Below are 7474 nucleotides of genomic sequence, written 5' to 3' on the forward strand. Positions count from 1 at the left end.
TGAAGAGCCTGAAAAGGTGTGAAAAATATGAAGAGCTTCAAAAGGTGTTAAAAATATTAGGAGTATGAAACGGTCTGAAAAATAGGAGGAGCATGAAACGGTTTTGAAAAACATGAAGAGCCTGAAAAGGTGTGAAAAATATGAAGAGCTCCAAAGGTGTCAAACATATGAGGAGCATGAAACGGTCTGAAAAATATGAGAGCATGAAGCGGTGTTTAAAAACATGAAGAGCCTGAAAAGGTGTGAAAAATATGAAGGGCTTCAAAAGGTGTCAAATGAGATGAGCATGAAACGCTCTGAAAAATAAGAGGAGCATGAAGTGGTGTTGAAAAAAATGAAAAGCCTGAAAAAGTGTGAAACATATGAAGAGCTTCAAAAGGTGTCGAAAATATGAGGAGAATGAAACGATCTGCAAAATAGGAGGAGCTTGAAATGGTGTTCAAAATCATGAATAGCCTGAAAAGGTGTAAAAAGTATGAATAGTTTCAAAACGTGTGAAATACATGAGGAGGATTAAACGGTCTGAAAATCGGAGGAGCATGAAGTGGTGTTGAAAAACATGAAGAGCCTGAAAAGTTGTCAAATATATGAGGAGCATGAAGCGGTCTGAAAAATATGAGGAGCATGAAACGGTCTGAAAAATAGAATCAGCATGAAGCGGTGTTGAAAAACCTTAAGAGCCAGAAAACGTGTGAAAAATATGAAGAGCTTCAAAAGGTGTGAAAAATATGAAGAGCTTCAAAAGTTGTCAAAAATTAGATGAGCATGAAACGGTGTGAAAAATAGGAGGAGCAAGAAATGGTGTTGACAAAAATGAAGAGCCTGAAAAGGTGTGAAAAATATGAAAAGCTTCAAAAGGTGTCAAATATATGAGGAGCATGAAATGGTCTGAAAAATAGGAGGAGCATGAAGCGGTGTTCAAAAACATAAAGAGCCTCAAAAGGTGTCAAAAATCTGAGGAGCATGAAACGGTCTGAAAAATAGGAGGAGCATGAAGCGGTGTTCAAAAACATGAAGAGCCTGAAAAGGTGTGAAAAATATGATGAGCTTCAAAAGGTGTCAAAAATATGAGCAGCATGAAACGGTCTGAAAAATAGGAGGAGCATGAAGCCGTTTTAAAAAACATAAAGAGCCTGAAAAGGTGTGAAAAATATGAAAAGCTTCAAAAGGTGTCAAATATATCAGGAGCATGAAACGGTCTGAAGAATAGGAGAAACATGAAGCGGTGTTGAAAAACATGAAGAGTCTGAAAACGTGTGAATATATGAAGAGCCTCAAAAATATGAAAAATATGAAGAGCTTCAAAAGTTGTGAAAAATATGAAGAGCTTCAAAAGGTGTCAAAAATGAGATGAGCATGAAACGGTCTGAAAAATATGAGGAGCATGAAGCGGTGTTGAAAATCATGAAGAGCCTGAAAACGTGTGAAAATATGAAGAGCGTCAAAAATATGAAAAATATGAAGAGCTTCAAAAGGTGTCAAAATGAGATGAGCGTGAAACGGTGTGAAAAATAGGAGGAGCATGAAGTGATGTTGAAAAAAATGAGAAGCATGAAAAAATGTGAAATGTATGAAGAGCTTCAAATGCTGTCCAAAATATGAGGAGAATGAAACGGTTTCCAAAATAGGAGGAGCATGAAATGGTGTTCAAAAACATGAAGAGCCTGAAAAGGTGTGAAAAATATGAAGAGCGTCAAAAGGTGTGAAATACATGAGGAGGATTAAATGGTCTGAAAAATAGGAGGAGCATGAAGCGGTGTTGAGGAACTTGAAGAGCCTGAAAACGTGTGAAAAATATGAAGAACTTCAAAAGGTGTGAAAAATATGAAGAGCTTCAAAATGTGTCAAAAATATGAAAAGCATGAAACGGTCTGAAAAATAGGAGGATCATGAAGCGGTGTTCAAAAACATGAAGAGCCTGAAAAGATTTGAAAGATATGAAGAGCTTCAAAAGGTGTCAAAAATATGAGGAGCATGAAACGGTCTGAAAAATAGGAGGAGCATGAAACGGTGATCAAAAACATGAAGAGCCTGAAAAGGTGTGAAAAATATGAAGAGCTTCAAAAGGTGTGAAATACATGAGGAGCATGAAACGGTCTGAAAAATATGAGATGCATGAAGTTCTGTGGAAAAACATGAAGAGACTGAAAAGGTGTGAAAAATATGAAGAGCTTCAAAAGGTGTGAAATACATGAGGAGCTTGAAACTCTCTGAAAAATAGAAGGAGAATGAAGTGGTGTTCAAAAACATGAAGAGCGTGAAAAGTTGTGAAAAATATGAAGAGCTTCAAAAGGTGTGAAATACATGAGGAGGATTAAACGGTCTGAAAAATAGGAGGAGCATGAAGCGGTGTTGAGAATCTTGAAGAGCCTGAAACCGTGTGAAAAATATGAAGAACTTCAAAAGGTGTGAAAAATATGAAGAGCTTCAAAAGGTGTCAAAAATATGAAAAGCATGAAACGGTCTGAAAAATAGGAGGATCATGAAACGGTGATCAAAAACATGAAGAGCCTGAAAAGGTGTGAAAAATATGAAGAGATTCAAAAGGTGTGAAAAATATGATGAGCATGAAACGGTCTGAAATATAGGAGGAGCATGAAACGGTGTTGAAAAACATGAAGAGCCTGAAAAAGTGTGAAAAATATGAAGAGATTCAAAACGTGTCAAAATATGAGGAGCATGAAACGGTCTGAAAAATAGAATCAGCATGAAGCGGTGTTGAAAAACCTTACGAGCCTGAAAACGTTTGAAAAATATGAAGAGCTTCAAAAGGTGTGAAAAATATGAAGAGCTTCAAAAGGTGTCAAAAATATGAGGAGCATGAAACAGTCTGAAAAATAGGAGGAGCTTGAAGCGGTGTTGAAAAACATGAAGAGCCTGAAAACGTGTGAAAAATATGAAGAGCTTCAAAAGGTGTGAAAAATAGGAAGAGCTTCAAAAGGTGTCAAAATGAGATGAGCATGAAACGGTCTGAAAAATATGAGGAGCATGAAGTGGTGTTGAAAAAAATGAAGAGCCTGAAAAGGTGTGAAATATATGAAGCGCTTCAAAAGGTGTCCAAAATATGAGGAGAATGAAACGGTCTCCAAAAAGAAGGAGCATGATATGGTGTTCAAAAACATGAAGAGCCTGAAAAGGTGTGAAAAATATGAAGAGCTTCAAAAGGTGTGAAATACATGAGGAGGATTAAACGGTTTGAAAAATAGGAGGAGCATGAAGCAGTGTTGAAAAACATGAAGAGCCTGAAAAGCTGTGAAAAATATGAAGAGCTTCAAAAGGTGTCAAAAATTAGAGGAGTATGAAACGGTCTGAAAAATAGGAGGAGCTTGAAGCGGTGTTTAAAAACATGAAGAGCCTGTAAAGGTGTGAAAAATATGAAGAGCTTCAAAACTTGTCAAAAATATGAGGAGCATGATACAGTCTGAAAATTAGGATGAGAATGAAACTGTTTTGAAAAAGATGAAGAGCATGAAAAGGTGTGAAAAATATGAAGATCTTCAAAAGGTGTCAAAGATATGAGAAACATGAAACGGAATGAAAATAGGAGCAGCATGAAGCGTTGTTGAAAAACATGAAATCATGAAAAGCTGTGAAATATATGAAGAGATTCAAAAGGTGTCAAAAATATGAGGAGCATTTAACGGTCTGAAAAATAGGAGGAGCATGAAGTGGTTTTTTAAAAGATGAAGGGCATGAAAAGTTGTGAAAAATATGAAGTGCTTCAAAATGTGTAAAGAATTTGAGGAGCATGAAACGGTCTGAAAAATAGGAGGAGCATGAAATGCTGTAGAAAAACATGAAGAGCCTGAAAAAGTGTGAAAAATAAGAGGAGCATGAAACGTTCTGAAAAATAGGAAGAGAATGAAACGGTGTTCAAAAACATGAAGACCCTGAAAAGGTGTGAAAAATATGAAGACCTCAAAAGGTGAAAAAATATGAGGAGCATGAAACAGTCTGAAAAATAGGAGGAGCATGAAGCGGTGTTGAAAAACATGAAGAGAATGAAACCGTGTGAAAAATATGAAGACATTCAAAAGGTGTGAAAAATCTGAAGAGCTTCAAAAAGTGTCAAAAATGAGAGGACCATGAAACGGTTTGACAAATAGGAGGAACATGAAGTGGTGTTGAAAAACATGAAGAGCCTGAAAAGCTGTGAAAAATATGAAGAGCTTCAAAAGGTGTCAAAATTATGAGGAGCATGAAACGGTCTGAAAAATAGGAGGAGCATGAAACGGTCTGAAAAATAGGAGGAGCAAGAAGCGGTGTTGAAAAACATGAAGTGCCTGAAAAGGTATCAAAAATATGAAGAGATTCAAAGGGTGTGAAAAATATGAGGAGCTTGAAACGGTCTGAAAAATAGGAGGAGCATGAAACGGTGTTGAAAAACATGAAGTGCCTGAAAAGGTGTCAAAAATATGAAGAGCTTCAAAAGGTGTGAAAAATATGAGGAGCTTGAAACGGTCTGAAAAATAGGAGGAGCATGAAACGGTGTTCAAAAACATGAAGAAACTGAAAAGTTGTGAAAAATATGAAGAGCTTCAAAACATGTCAAAAATATGAGGAGCATGAAACGGTCTCACAAATAGGAGGAACATGAAGCAGTGTTCAAACACATGAAGAGCCTGAAATTGTGTGAAAAATATGAAAACCTTCAAAAGGTGTCAAAATTATGAGGAGCAGGAAACGGTCTGAAAAATAGGAGTAACATGATGAGGTGTTCAAAAATATGAAGAGCCTGAAAAGGTGTGAAAAATATGAAGAGCTTCAAAAGGTGTCAAAAATATGAAGAGCTTCAAAAGGTGTCAAAAATATGAGGAGCATGAAACGGTCTGAAAAATAGGAGGAACATGAAGCGGTGTTGAAAAGCCTGTAGAGCCTGAAAAGGTGTGAAAAATATGTAGTGCTTCAAAAGGTGTCAAATTTACAAGTAGCATGAAACGGTGTTTAAAACTTGAAGAGCTTGAAAAGGTGTGAAGAATATGAAGAGCTTAAAAGGGGTGAAAAATATGAGGAGCATGAAACGGTCTGAAAAATAGGAGGAGCATGAAACGGTGTTGAAAACATGAAGAGCCTGCAAAGGTGTGAAAAATATGAAGAGCTTCAAACGGTGTCAAAATTATGAGGAGCATGAAACGGTCTGAAAAATAGGAGGAGCATGAAACGGTGTTGAAAACATGAAGAGCCTGAAAAGGTGTGAAAAATATGAAGAGCTTCAAAAGGTGTCAAAAATATGAGGATCTCGAAACGGTGAAATTTTGGAGGAGCATGACGTGGTTTTGGAAAACATGAAGAGCCTGCAAAGGTGTGAAAAATATGAAGAGCTTCAAAAGGTGTGAAAAATATGAGGAGCATGATACAGTCTGAAATATAGGAGGAGCCTGAAACGGTGTTCAAAAACATGAAGACCCTGAAAAGGTGAGAAAAATATGAAGAGCTTCAAAAGGTGTGAAAATTATGAAGAGCTTCAAAAGGTGTCAAAAATAAAAGGAGCATGAAACGGTGAAAAATAGGAGGAGAATTAAACGGTGTTGAAAAACATGAAGAGCCTGAAATGGTGTGAAATATATGAAGAGATTCAAAAGGTGTCAAAAATATGAGGAGCATGAATCAATCTGAAAAATAGGAGGAGCAAGAAGCAGTGTTCAAAAACATGATGAGCCTGAAAAGGTGTGAAAAATATGAAGAGTTTCAAAAGATGTCAAAATTATGAGGAGCATGAAAGGGTGTGAAAATAGGAGGAGCTTGAAGCGGTGTTGAAAAACATGAAGAGCCTGCAAAGGTGTGAAAAATACGAAGAGCTTCAAAAGGTGTCAAAAATATGAGGAGCTTGAAACGGTCTGAAAAATATGAGGAGCATGAAACGGTGTTCAAAAACATGAAGAGACTGAAAAGGTGTGAAAAATATGAAAAGCTTGAAAAGGTGTGAAAAATATGGGAGCAGGAAACGGTCTGAAAAAGAGGAGGAGGATTAAGCGGTGTTCAAAAACATGAAGAGCCTGAAAAGGTGTGAAAAATATGAAGAGCTTCAAAAGGTGTGAAAAATATGAGGAGCATGAAACGGTCTGAAAAATAGGAGGAGCATGAAGCGGTGTTGAAAAACATGAAGAGACTGAAAAGGTTTGAAAAATATGAAGAGCTTCAAAATGTGTGAAAAATATGAAGAGCTTCAAAAGGTGTTAAAAATATGAGGCGCATGAAACGGTCTGAAAAATAGGAGGAGCATGAAGCGGTGTTGAAAAACATGAAGAGCATGAAAACGTTTGAAAAATATGAAGAGCTTCAAAAGGTGTCAAATATATGAGGAGCATGGAACGGTCTGAAAAATAGGAGGAGCATGAAGCGGTGTTCAAAAACATGAAGACCCTGAAAAGGTGTGAAAATTATGAAGAGATTCAAAAGGTATCAAAAATATGAAGAACATGAAACGGTCTGAAAAATAGGAGGAGCATGAAGCTGTGTTGAAAAACATGAAGAGCCTGAAAAGGTGTGAAAAATATGAAGAGCTTCAAAAGGTGTCAAAAATATGAGGAGCATGAAACGGTCTGAAATACAGGAGGTGCATGAAGCGGATTTGAAAAACATGAAGAGTCTGAAAAGGTGTGAAAAATATAAAGAGCTTCAAAAGGTGTCAAAAATATGAGGAGCTCGAAACGGTGAAATTTTGGAGGAGCATGAAGTGGTTTTGGAAAACATGAAGAGCCTGCAAAGGTGTGAAAAATATTAAGAGCTTCAAAAGGTGTCAGAAATATGAGGAGCATGAAACGCTATGAAAAATAGGACAAGCATGAAATGGTGTTGTAAACATGAAGAGCCTGAAAAGGTGTGAAAAATATGAAGAGTTTCAAAAGGTATCAAAAATATGAAGAGCATGAAATGATCTGAAAAATAGGAGGAGCATGAAGCGGTGTTCAAAAACATGAAGAGCTTGAAGAGGTGTGAAAAATATGAAGAGCTGCAAAACGTGTCAAAAATATGAGGAGTGTGAAACGATCTGAAAAATAGGAGGAGCATGAAGCGGTTTTGAAAAAGATGAAAAGCGTAAAAAGGTGTCAAAAATGTGAAGAGTTTCAAAAGGTGTCAAAAATATGAGGAACATGAAACGGTCTGAAAAATAGGAGGAGCATGAAGCGGTGTTGAAAATCATGAAGAGCCTGAAAAGGTGTGAAATATATGAAAAGCTTCAAAAGTAGTGAAAAATATGAAGAGCTTCAAAAGGTGTCAAAATGAGATGAGCATGAAACGGTCTGAAAAATAGGAGGAGCATGAAGTGGTGTTGAAAAAAATGAAAATCATGAAAAGGTGGGAAATATATGAAGAGCTTCAAAAGCTGTCCAAAATATGAGGAGAATGAAACGGTTTCCAAAATAGGAGGAGCATGAAATGGTGTTCAAAAACATGAAGAGCCTGAAAAGGTGTGAAAAATATGAAGAGCTTCAAAAGGTGTGAAATACATGAGAAGGATTAAACGGTCTGA

The sequence above is a fragment of the Dama dama genome, unplaced genomic scaffold (assembly GCF_033118175.1).
Source record: "Dama dama isolate Ldn47 unplaced genomic scaffold, ASM3311817v1 ptg000126l, whole genome shotgun sequence".
Taxonomy (NCBI): domain Eukaryota; kingdom Metazoa; phylum Chordata; class Mammalia; order Artiodactyla; family Cervidae; genus Dama; species Dama dama.